A 13,787-nucleotide genomic window follows, 5' to 3' on the forward strand; every position below is an offset into this window, starting at 1 on the left:
ACAGAAAGCCCAGAGATAAACCCATGCACCTATGGTCAACTTACCTTTGATAAAGGAGGCAGGAATATACAGTGGAGAAAGGACAGCCTCTTCAATAAGTGGTGCTGGGAAAACTGGACAGCTACATATAAAAGAATGAAATTAGAACACTCCCTAACATCATATACAAAAATAAACTCAAAATGGATTAAAGATCTAAATGTAAGACCAGACACTATCAAACTCTTAGAGGAAAACATAGGCAGAACACTCTATGACATAAATCACAGCAAGAGCCTTTTTGACCCACCTCCTAGAGAAATGGAAATAAAAACAAAAATAAACAAATGGGACATAATGAAAGTTAAAAGATTTTGCACAGCAAAGGAAACCGTAAACCAGAGGAAAAGACAACCCTCAGAATCGGAGAAAATATTTGCAAATGAAGCAACTGACAAAGGATTAATCTCCAAAATACACAAGCAGCTCATGCAGCTCAATATCAAAAAACTAACAACCCAATCCAAAAATGGGCCGAAGACCTAAATAGACATTTCTCCAAAGAAGATATACAGATTGCCAACAAACACATGAAAGGATGCTCAACATCAGTAATCATTAGAGAAATGTAAATCAAAGCTACAATGAGGTATCACCTCACACCAGTCAGAATGGCCATCATCAAAAAATTTACAAACAATAAATGCTAGAGAGGGTGTGGAGAAAAGGGAACCCACTTGCACTGTTGGTGGGAATGTAAATTGATACAGCCACTATGGAGAACGGTATAGAGGTTCCTTTAAAAACTAAAAATAGAACTACCATATGACCCAGCAATCCCACTACTGGGCATATATCCTGAGAAAACCATAATTCAAAACCATAATTCAAAAAGAGTCATGTACCACAATGTTCATTGCAGCTCTGTTTACAATAGCCAGGACATGGAAGCAACCTAAGTGTCCAGTGACAGATGAATGGATAAAGAAGATGTGGCACATATATACAATGGAATATTACTCAGCTATAAAAAGAAATGAAATTGAGTTATTTGTAGTGAGGTGGATGGACCTAGAGTCTGTCATACACAGTGAAGTAAGTCACAAAGAGAAAAACAAATACCGTATGCTAACACGTATATATGGAAACTAAAAAAAAAATGTTTCTGATGAACCTAGGGGCAGGACAGGAATAAAGACGCAGACGTGGAGAATGGACTTGAGGACACGGGGATGGGGAAGGGTAAGCTGGGACCAAGTGAGAGAGTGGCATGGATATATATACACTACCAAATATAAAATAGATAGCTCGTGGGAAGCAGCCAAATAGCACGGGGAGATCAGCTTGGTGCTCTGTGACCACCTAGAGAGTGGGATAGGGAGGGTGGGAGGGAGGGAGATGCAAGAGGGAAGAGATATGGGGTATATGTATACGTATAGCTGATTCACTTTGTTATACAGCAGAAACTAACATACCATTGTAACACAATTACACTCCAATAAAGATGTTAAAAAAAATTTTTAAAAAAGAATCAAGCATCTAATTTTCCTATGTCTAAAGTCCAAATCATTAGGAAATATATTCTCCTGTCAACACACGAATAAAATGTTTTTGTAGTTTTTGCTTAAGCTTCTGTATGCACTGAACTTGTTTACATATGAAATACAGAAGGATAATTTATAATGGCCATGTCAATCCATATAGAAATTTGTATTTATTATTAACTCTTGTATAATCTGACTTATTTCTCTGTGCTTTACTTGTCCAAATAGATTAAAAGCTCTTTGTTGGAAGAAACTGCATTTGCTATCTCTTTGTTACCCTTTTGAAAACAATTGTACTTTCCACACTGTGATTTATTTTGCATGTCTAAACTCTAGACAAAAATGTGTAAATGCAAATACTTATTCACAATAAATGCGGTGCCCCAAGGCACTATTTCTAGCTTATAATAATTTGGGTATTATATTACATGATACTGTCTGTCAAACTATACTCCCAATCACATTACTTTTATTCTTACCAATTTACATAATGTGTGAAAAGAGAGTGAAAGGCAAAGGTATGTTCAATTTTCTCAGCCCAAGAGACAAATGAAGACACTCTTGGACCCGTAGGTTTACCTAGAAGTGAAGTCTGGCCCACTAATTCCCTTGGCTATCAGAGACCAATCACCTATGAAGTGATTAAAAATGGAAAAATAATGTTCCTTTGGGAAAAGAATATGCAAAAAATGTTGCTGCCTTCTAAACCATAAATATTCATGGGAGGGAGGAGAGAAGGAAGAGGAGAGAAATTTCCAAGGATATCACTAAGGGCTTCAGACAAAATGAATTTAATCAATCAAAAATAAGCATAAATCAGTTATTTTCAAAGATTTTTTTCTCCATTGGTAACCTGAAGTATATTAGCTTTGTATTTTCTTAAACATCTTTTTTTATTATTGTTGAAAATAAAAAACAATCTAAAATGCCTAATGCTAGAATGCTAATAATTACCCATCACATCAACAAGAACCAGATGTAGTCTTAAATTCTAATTTTTAATTAATGTTACTTATTATAGAATACTTTAATTGAACTGTGTCATGGATATTGGAACAGATAGCAGATCCAATTTTTAGCTTGGTAGTCTTATAGGATTTAGAAGTATACAAAAGCAGGAGTAAAAACTGGTTGAATTACTCATTTTCTTACTTCATTTACCATCAGACAAAACCATTAAAATCTTGCTAAGTTCACAAAGTACTCATTAAGTCTTCTGGACCCTGTGTCTTTACAGCTGTTTTCCTTATTCATCCTCATCAATCATTTAAAGTCAGGTACCTAATGTTATATATACTTTTTAATATACTTAAAATTTAAATTATGTTGGTTTAATAAATGATATGCCTGGAAATACATGTGAAAATTCTGTGCAATGAGAAACCCCAATTTTATCATTATATAAAGCCATGGTTATATCCTTCGTTTCAAGCAAATTTAGAATCCATTTATAAGAACCAAACAGGGGCTTCCCTGGTGGCACAGTGGTTGAGAGTCCGCCTGCCGATGCGGGGGACATGGGTTCATGTCCCGGTCCTGGAGGATCCCACGTGCCGCGGAGCGGCTGGGCCCGTGAGCCATGGCCGCTGAGCCCGTGCGTCCGTAACTGATATTGCTTTAATTGTTTAATTGTTTTTCGCATATGAAATTCCCTAAGCTTAGCAGAGTTTTTTTTTATACTTTGCTTTGAATATATTGTCTCTCTGCTCTATTAAATCTACTGGCGTTATTTTCCAGTGAGTTACATAATTTTCCCTTATGAGGTTTCAGAGTTCTTACATGACTCAGCATCATTTCCTAAAGACTCTGAGGAACCCAGGGCCCAGGTGTTACTTAAGCTGTTTTCTAAACTCAGTACTTTACTAAATATAACTTTCTCCTTCCACAATTTACTGAAAAATAATAATGTTGTATTACACTTGTGCCATATATACTGATTAATAGGTAAGTAATTTCGTGACTCATTATTTATTTTTCAAAGAAAAAAATCTCAAAAGATCATTAAGAAAAGCTCACTTCTGGTAGTGCTGAAGAGGTTATCAAATAACAGGCCATTTCTGGGAGCTTAGGCACACTCACTAATCAGGTGACTTTGTGAAATTCAAAGGTATGGTCAACTCTCCTTAATTTAAAGGAAACATTATTTTAATAATAAGCATTGGGAAATCTCAGGTAGAGTGATTTGCCAAAAAAAGTATGGCTTGTGATTTTTAAAGAATGGATTACTGTCCTAGTTCTACTATTAATAGGCTTCCTGGACCTACACACAACCATCTAACCTGCACGAATTACTTACCCTCTTTCGGACACATTTTTTCACACCTTTAAAATAAAGGCAGTTGGACTAGAATTTCTGGAATCATTTCCAGCTCACACAGGCTGTAATTCTATAGCGTCGGTAGTTACGGCTGTACATGGTTACCAACATGAAAATAATTCTTAAATGGCATCAGAAAATGAACTAAATTAGAAATGACTAATGTGTTGGGTTTTTTTTTAAATACATGCTCAAATTTGGAGTTCAGTCTTTATTTTTCTGGGAATCAAGTAAGAATCTTATCTAAAGTGTCCAAAACTAGATACTCTCAAAATCCAGGTTAATTCTAGAAGTTAATACATTCTAACTTGATGCTTGAGTCTTTCTGAACTAATTAGGTACTGTGTAACATTACTGATGAAGATAATGGTTACACTGATACTATAATTTAAAATTACTCCATGAATTATAAATTATCAGAACAAATGAAGGAAGTTTAAATTTAATATAACTTTTTATTCTTCATTGTTTGACCCATTTGGAAATTCCACAGCACCCTTTGGAGAACACTTGTTAATTAGACTACCTATAATAAAACCAAGCTCTAAAGCTAAAATTTAATAAACACACGCAGTTGATTAATTTGTAGAACTCTAAGGTGAGTATCTCAAGTATGAATGTCAATGTATAGAAGCTTATCAGTAAAAAAAGAAAATTTGAGCAATGGTCATTTGGTAATGACTCCATCCTCCAAGTACAATCCTCATACTCTGATTTAAAGACAACCAAAATGAACATAGAGAAACACCTGCCAGAAGAGCTGGTACAAACAGTACTGGATCTGATCCTACTCCTGTCATATCATTCCCTCCCCCTTTTACCTTTAATCCACATTTTCTTTCTTTCATACCTAATCATCGTCTATGATACTACATAATTCACTTACTTGTTAGGATTATTTTTTATTGTCTGCACGTCCTAAGAGAAGGCCATATTTTGCTCACTGATGCAGCTCAAGTCCTAGGACGGCCTGGCACTTAGTAATTATTAACCAAATACTTGGTTGACTGAATGAAGAAATGGAGTTTGCAGTGGAATAAAATGTATCCAGGTATGGGTCTTGATTCTCAGCTGAAATCACAGTACTATACATAAAAAACTCCATCAAGCCAGTATAGTTTATAAAGTTCATATTGGGCTTGGCTGGACATTTACTTCTTCTGTTATAAAAAATCAGTCTGTCATGGGATGGTGCACATTACTCGTTAAAGAGGAGCAGTTAACAAAAGAACAAAGTGAATTCCCTGAACATCAGCATGAACTTAGAAGAGCTTGTGGCTGACACCCATCGAATCTGTTTGACTTTAGCCAACTTGATGAAACTGCCATCTAGAATTTTCTTATTCAAAGGATGAGAACAATATCTTAGTAACCTACATTATAGTAATCTGTGGTTTACATAATTTGAATTTATTACAGATGCAATTATTTTAATACTAGGAGAAAAAAGATGCTATTTGAGCAATCTTTACTTCCTCAAACAAAGTAAGGAAAGTCTGAACCATATGGTTGAAGTTGAGGCCTAGTAAGAAAGAAATTAAACTGAAGAAAATGTATGTAAATTAGAAAAACTGTGCCATCTAGGGAAAAAACGTTACTGTAGAATATAATAGCTTCATTAAAAAATTTCTTTTTGCTGAAGTAATATATCATACAGGCCAATGTACTACATTTTTATTTTTGAATATATTTTCTCCTTTTATTTTGATAGGAGTGTCACATGCTGGCATACATGGCATTTCTTTACAATTTTAGGTCAGGAAAAATAAGCTTTTTCCTCTCATAATTTTTATAATGCTCTACAAAGTCTGCCATCATAAACCACTTTGCATTTATTATAAATAGGTATTACATTAGGAAAGCAATTCAAATGTATTCCATTTCACTTGTGAAGCTAAGCAGCTTTGCATTATAACTAAGTTGAGTTAATGGGACTATGCTTAAAGAATGTGTTAACCTGGAACTGAAGTTACCCACTTGTTTCCTACGCAACTTAGGAGTCTACAAAACGAAGGCAGGAACCCTGCTGCGAGCAGGATAGGAAAATTATTATAATCTGCATTCCTAAATTGAACGAGAATTTTTGCTCAGCAGAAACCTCTTGACTGAAAAAACTCTGAAATTGTATCCTGCTGTTAAGAATACCTGTTGGGGTAGGGGGGAATCCAAACATCCCACTTTTCTTCAAATCAAATAAGTGTAAGGCATACATTTACAGTCTTAGTGGAAGCTATCTTTCATTTCACAAAGAGAAGCAACTTGTAACCCTTTTTGCTGAAAACGAAAAAAAAAATTTTCATTAACCAAGTACTTAATCTTGGTTAATAGGTACTTTTAACTCTCTTTGATATCAAAATACTTTCTCTTGAAAATAAATTTCAGTATACATGTTTTGCTTTATAATACAGAAGGTGACATTCTTTTGTTTTAGTCCAGCACCTAAAATACAGATTATTGATATTTCTTGGGATGTTTTTTAGAAGTTTGCTGAACAAACTCCTATGGTAGCCCTTAAAGCCATTATTTATTCATGATTGTATACCTTTATTATGTATTACACATATTAGCATTCATATAAAGTTTTTCTTTCGTCTTAGTTAATGCCTTTGGCCCTAAGCATCACTTTTTCTGATATTAAGATTCTAACTCCTAATTTCTTTAGATTGTATTTGCCTAGTACACTTTTTTAAAAACTGTTTTTAGTACTGTTTTACCAACTAGGTAAACAGTTGGATGTGAATATGTGTACTGGGCTGTGAGGCAGTATTTTTTTTTTACTCTGGATTTTGTCAAAAAGGCATGAAATCCACTGGTATAGTTATTGACAGAGAAAATTTGTGATATCCTAAGTATTCCATTGAAGCAAAAATCCCATTAACCACAGCTGTTTTCAAACAATTAGAAACATGCCATCAGAAAAGTACCAAAGTACCAAATGGTATCAGGGAAAATGGAAGTTTGAGTTGAATGCCCAAAGAATAATTGAGAATGTGAAAAGAAATTGTTTTTATAAATCTTAAAATAATAAGTGCTAAGATAATCATGACTGCCATCATGGTATGACTGACCATAAAACTCTGAAATTCCTCATGGGATTAGGAGAGTTTTGCTTGGTGTGGTAAAGTGTGACCCGTCTCAATACCCAGCACCAGCAATTGCCATTTTGTGACTGCTACCTTCCCCCTTTCCATCCACTCCTTGCAGTCTTATATTAAAAACTAATTTTTACAGGCTTCCCACCAATACATAGGCCCAGTCTCCAGGTCCTTGTTTTCTCCATTATCCCCTCTAACCAGTTAGAGTTCAAGCACTGATAATTCTTCCTTCAAAAGATGCATTGCATCCATGTCTTTCTCTTTCCACTTCCCTTCTCACTTCTTGTCCAGACTATTGTTTTAACCACCTATCCATCCCCTCTACTCGGCCTATCCTTTCACTTTCAAATTTTTGAATAACTTTGTTTTTGTTGTATCCTGCTATCTGTAGAGACAGAATTTGGTTCAGCACTGTGATCTAAGCTGAAAATATTTTCTTAAAAAAAAAATCTATATATTTCTTTACATTTACTGACATGAAAGATACAACAAACCTATTTTGTCATAATATTTTTTAGTTTTCTATTAAAGGTTTTAAGTCTTAAAAAACTTTCATTATATGATCTTTCTTTGCTTAATATATGTATGTAACTTCTTAAGAATTTTAATGGAGTGCACATTTTCTTCTAATTTGTAACTTTATAAGTTCATATGATAACCTACATATAAAGTTTGTAACTTCATATAATAAACTTGATCTTCTATATCTTTAGAATATTCACTATTTCCCTATTATGACTGATAGAAAAAGTAGCATTTTTTCCCCTCTGTCTCCCATTCTTTGTCAACTAATGTTGAGCATTAACATGATCTTCCTTAGTGCCTTTTTTTTTTCTAGCTTATACTTTTATGACTTGATTTGTCAGGTTTAAGTGGTATCTGATTCATAGATATTGAGAATAAAGCAATCAGCTAACTTTATATACCAGTTTCTTTCTGTTGTGTCCTCCTAATTTTTGTTAGTTACTTTAGTTCTACAGGATATTATACTTTTATGCTCTATTCTGTCACCCTAATCTTCATATCTGTTTTAGATTTAGCTTTAGAATTAAATACATTCAATGCTCACGAGCAGTCCTTTTTCAGTAGTGTCTACAGTCATCTCTTGGTTTGATGGAGTTTGTCCTCTAATAGTCGCCTCAAGAAGGGCTCATGATAGCAACATTTCCTGAATTCCATTATGTTCAGAATATTTGTCTCTAGCTTTTACACCTTGAAGCCAGTCTGGCAAGTTATAAAACCCTTGGTACACACTTTCTTTTCCTATAATGATGGTGAATTCACTATCTCCCAAGGCATCCTATCTCATTGTTGGATATCTCATCTGTTACTAGGTGAGTTTCTTTTTAAGTTTTGCCAAAATCGGTCTCTTTGGAAATTTCTAGTAGAGTAGCCTACAGTCTCTTCTACGCAGAACTCTCCAAATATTTCTCTTCTCCGGGATAAAAGAAACAAGTCATTGAAGGAAAGTTCTCCAGAATACCTTTTAATAGACTTAATGATTTGTTTATTCAGTCAGTTCAAGTCATTGCATCTTCCTTGCGCTTCTTGTGCCTTCCTCATAGCACTGTTTTAAAGCAAGTCAGAGTTATCATTTTAGAGGGACCATTGGGATCATCTAGTACAAAGGCATCATTTTAGGAAGAAGAAACAGGCCCAGGGAGAGGCAAAGAGATTTTCCCAAGGTCAGTCCGCTACCAGGAAACTGAGTCTAACTTTGAACCCAGGTGATCCCCAGGCAAACGTTCTTTCCACTTCACTGAGTCCTTCAAAAATACAATGATCAATTTTTGTGTGTGTGTGGTGAGAATACTGAAGATCTCTTCTCTTAATTATGTGAGTGATGAATGTGCTAACTAACCTTATCATGGTAATCATGGTATCATGGTAATTGCATTATATGAATGTATCACATATAAATGTATCAAATCATCACGTTGTACACCTTAAGCTTACACAATGTTATACATTAATTACATTTCAATAAAGATGGAAAAAATACAATAATAAAAAACGTTTCAATGCACTTAAAGAACTCACTGTATGCCCCGTCACATAAGGGAAATTACCTAATGTCTGCTAGATGATTATCATTTCATTTCTTATTCCAGCTACGTATGAAACGATACAATATACAGGATAGCCATATCAGAGAATTTAGAGTGGGTTTGCTGTTCATTTACATAAATTGTCACTTTCATTTTCTGTTTCTTGAAACTGACAAACTTCAGATAATTGCAGATTTCATTTTCCTACTGTAAACTCTGTAAACCATCATTTTGAAATCAAATTACACAGCTTATGCTTAAAACATAAGGGCCAGATTCTATCTTCAAATATACCACCCACTCTCTAACAGCAGAATTTGGCCCTAAAAACCCATTAACAAATATTGTCATTAAACTAAAGAGCTAATTACTTTGGATTCAGACAGAATAAACAAAATCATAGGCCAACCTCAGCTGGTAGTAATAATGGTAAGACTAACCGTATGTTACACTGGAGATTTAAAGAACAAAGATGTACTAACACTAATGTAACCAAACATAGAAAATTATCTTCCAAACGGAGCAAACTATTATAGTTAGAAAATTCTTGAAAGCACATTGGAATTACATGATATAAGAAATAAAGAATATTCTAAGAAATTAATGTCATAATTCAAAATTTTCAGTGTTTAATGAGGAGGGAAACGAGAAATTTATCTACTGCAATATTCCACAAATGAAGAATTACATCTAAAAATCATTTTGATCTAATTGGAAGTACTATTCTCATATTCAAATCAGTTTAATACTACAAGATGCAAGAGCCTTGCTTTAAGGCTATTTTAAATAACCATTAGCAGGACTACTTTATAGTTCTATGAAAGTGAACTTCCCAGATAACTGAATATTTTCTCAGCTCTTAAAAAATATGTTAAAATTACTTTAATAATATATACTTTAGAAAAAGTTTTATAAATACTGAGGAGCAATAAAAATTAGCCATGATTTCATCAATCGATCATAACCATCAATAATATTATGATGTAGATCATTTCAATTTTCTTCCTATGCATCTGTAGCTTTTCTTAATCAAAATGGGACCATATCACAACATAGTTTGTAACTTGTTGTTTTCATTTACAATATATTATGAGCACTTTGCCGCATCAATTTTACTTTTGCTACATCAATTTAAATGACTTTCGAACTTCTCAAATTGAGAATAATAGACATTTTAATTATTCTGGATATCTCATAAATATCATTATTACACTGTTTCATAATAACACTAATACTCCCCAGAGATTCCTACATATTTAAATCTCCTTTCTCCTATACTGAATGGTCCCAGATGGCTCTGCTGCTCTAAAGCTCTATCTTACTTTCAGCTCTTTTTCCCTCTCTCTCAATATCAGATTTCCAGATACAGCTAACCCTGGCTGAAATAAACCTAAATTTGCTATTTTCATTTCTAGATTAATGACATGGCAGATTATCTACTGACAACTAAAATAATACATGATTTCAAATTGAATTACATTTATAAGTACCCAGGTATTTTCTTCACTTCCTCAAACTTCATCTTGGAGGAAAAATTCCTCCTACCTTTCTCCCTCAAGAAATCATTATTGCAAAACACTTGGCTAGTTTCTCCTTGTTAATAACTCATACCTGACCAGATTGATGTTTACTGCTCTTTGTATTAAGCTTTTTACCAGCAAATTTGGAAGACAAAAGAATGCTATGATACATGAGGGGACCAGACTAGATCTCAATGGTCCATTTCTGCTCTAAAACTTTATGCTTCTATGAAGTTTCTGTATTTATTCTTTTGTTGTATATTTTACTTCATGAGTATGGAGGCTGTTTCCCTCAGGTTCCCTGAAGCTACATTTTAAGTTTTCTAAAGGAAGCCACAATTTAAGATAAATAAGCCAATGATAATGAACATGACTCGCTTGAGGACACAATTCTATTCTTTCTCCACCTGCTCCTCTGCAAAGAAAAAAAAAAAGAAGACAAAAGAAAGAAAGCGTGGAAAAGTAGTTTCTATGTTTTTCTGAAATTGAAGTATTATAAAAGATCTGCACTAAAAGCTTTTGAAGTCTTATCTGGAGACTCTGTTGAACCATAAACTTGTATACTATATATTTAAGGATTTTTACTATCTTGTGTACTACAAATTTTAGAATTTTACCATCAGATGGCAATCTTATTATTGAAAACAGTTCTAACAACAAATGTACATGAAAATTCGTTGTTAGAGTTAACCCAATTCTGTAAATCTTTTATTTTGGTTACTTTAAGTGTTGCTTTATTTCATTTTATTATTTTTTAATTTTTTACTGAAGTATAGTTGATTTACAATGTTGTGTTAGCTTCTGGTGTGCAGCAAAGTGATTCAGTTTAAAATTTTTATGCTGCTTTATTTTATGCATATAACTATATTCATTTTCTTTGTGTAATACTAATAGGTAATGTGTAGCTAACTTGCATTATATGGGCACACTTCTTTTTGATTAGGGTTTATTTTTGCCTTTTGATACTTTTTGGACAAGAAAGTGTATACGATATGAATAAGTTCACACAAAGACTAACAGAAAAGAAAATAGCTATAAGCCTGAAACTCAAAGGATTTTGATTAAAAACTTCACTCTTCACTGTAAAAGTAGTATCATATTGAGCCTTTAAAAAAAATCATCACAATTTAAGGTCTGAATATGTCCGTACCAGCCTCTTCTTTTACTGAAATAAAAATGCAAACCTTTTATAAATTTAAAATTGCAAATAATAAAGATGAAGTTGCTAAATTATATATAGGAAACAGAAATAAAATAAAGTGATATTCAATGAATGTATATTTACCCTGTTATAAATATAGCACATGATTTCTAAGGTTTAATCTGCAGAGGAAAAGAGTAGCTAAAGGCATATTAAGCAGATCTGTTCTTTTCAAATCTAAGGCTGAATTTTTAAAATGAAGAGAAAAAGAAAAAACCGTCAAAAAAAATGCTTAGCCAACCCTCAGTAGTAATTCATTATTATCACCTTCTAGATACTTCTTAGAATTAGATCCATAAACATCTGAATAAGTTAAAACATTATGTGGAACAGAGAAACAGCTAAAGAGAGCAATGGCAGGACTGTCACTCTAAAAGAGAGATAGAGACATCGGGGAAATTAGCTCATCATACTGAACTTTAGAAAGGAATACTGGGGCTCCCCTGGTGGTGGAGTGGTTGAGAGTCCGCCTGCTGATGCAGGGGACACGGGTTCGTGCCCCAGTCTGGGAAGATCTCACATGCCGCGGAGCGGCTGGGCCCGTGAGCCATGGCCGCTGAGCCTGCGCGTCCAGAGCCTGTGCTCTGCAACGGGAGAGGCCACAACAGTGAGAGGCCTGCGTACCACCAAAAAAAAAAAAAAAACCCAATCCAAAAATGGGCAGAAGACCTAAACAGACATTTCTCCAAAGAAGATATACAGATCAAACACATGAAAGAATGCTCAACATCATTAATCATTAGAGAAATGTAAATCAAAACTACAATGAGATATCATCTCACACACGTCAGAATGGGTGGGAATGTAAATTGATACAGCCACTATGGAGAAAAGTATGGAGTTTCCTTAAATAACTAAAAATAGAACTCCCATACGACCCAGCAATCCCACTACTGGGCATATACCCTGAGAAAACCATAATTCAATAAGAGTCATGTACCAAAATGTTCATTGAAGCTCTATTTACAATAGCCAGGACATGGAAGCAATCTAAGTGTCCATTGACAGATGAATGGATAAAGAAGATGTGGCACATATATACAATGGAATATTACTCAGCCATAAAAAGAAACAAAATTGAGTTATTTGTAGTGAGGTGGATGGACCTAGAGTCTGTCATACAGAGTGAAGTCAGTCAGAAAGAGAAAAACAAATACCGTATGCTAACACATATATATGGAATCTAAAAAACAACAACAAAAAATGGTCATGAAGAAACTAGGACCACGATGGGAATAAAGACGCAGACCTACTAGAGAATGGACTTGAGGATACGGGGAGGGGGAAGGGTATGCTGGGACAAAGTGAGAGAGTGGTAACGTATATATGGACATATATACACTACCAAATGTAAAATAGATAGCTAGTGGGAAGCAGCCGCATAGCACAGGGAGATCAGCTCGGTACTTTGTGACCACCTAGAGGGGTGGGATAGGGAGGGTGAGAGGGAGGGAGATGGAAGGGGGGAGATATGGGGATATATGTATATGTATAACTGATTCACTTTGTTATAAAGCAGAAACTAACACACCATTGTAAAGCAATTATACTCCAATAAAGATGTTAAAAAAAAAAGAATATTGGAAAGGATTAATAATTCAATTGGGGGGGATCAAAAAAGGAGCACTAATTTAGCACTAATTTAAAATATGTCTTCCTTGTTTATTCTTGTGACTGAAGGAAACAAACCACATAAAACCCCTTTAAATGAAGTTTGAAAATTAGAAGTACATTATTTTAAATGCCAATTTCCATGTTTCTCAAAGGTCCGAGACCCACTTTCATCAGGATCTTTTGGGGGTGAGTAGCTGTAAAAATGCAGATTGCTGGACCATATCCCAGTCTAGTGAATCTAACTCTCTGTGAAATATGCCCAGGAATCAGCATTTTAAGAACCTCTCTCTCCCCTATGTCACTCTCATGCATATTAGAATTTGGGAACCACTGTATGCCATGCTTTTTTGGGTGAAACTGATTTCAGGTATCAAGATAACCACTGTGCCTTGCTTGTATTTATATTTACATGACATATAACAAGTTTTGAACTTTGTATTTTATTTACCTTTTTTTGCTGCAGAGCTAC

General features: G+C 34.3%; 1 protein-coding gene across 3 annotated transcripts in view; it reads right to left on the bottom strand.

Moving 5' to 3' along the window:
• Positions 1-13,787, bottom strand: part of HS3ST5 (heparan sulfate-glucosamine 3-sulfotransferase 5) — a 289,600-nt gene that overhangs the window by 169,296 nt on the left and 106,517 nt on the right. The gene's annotated exons all lie outside the window — the stretch shown is intronic.

The sequence above is a fragment of the Stenella coeruleoalba genome (assembly GCF_951394435.1).
Source record: "Stenella coeruleoalba genome assembly, chromosome: 12".
NCBI lineage: Eukaryota > Metazoa > Chordata > Mammalia > Artiodactyla > Delphinidae > Stenella > Stenella coeruleoalba.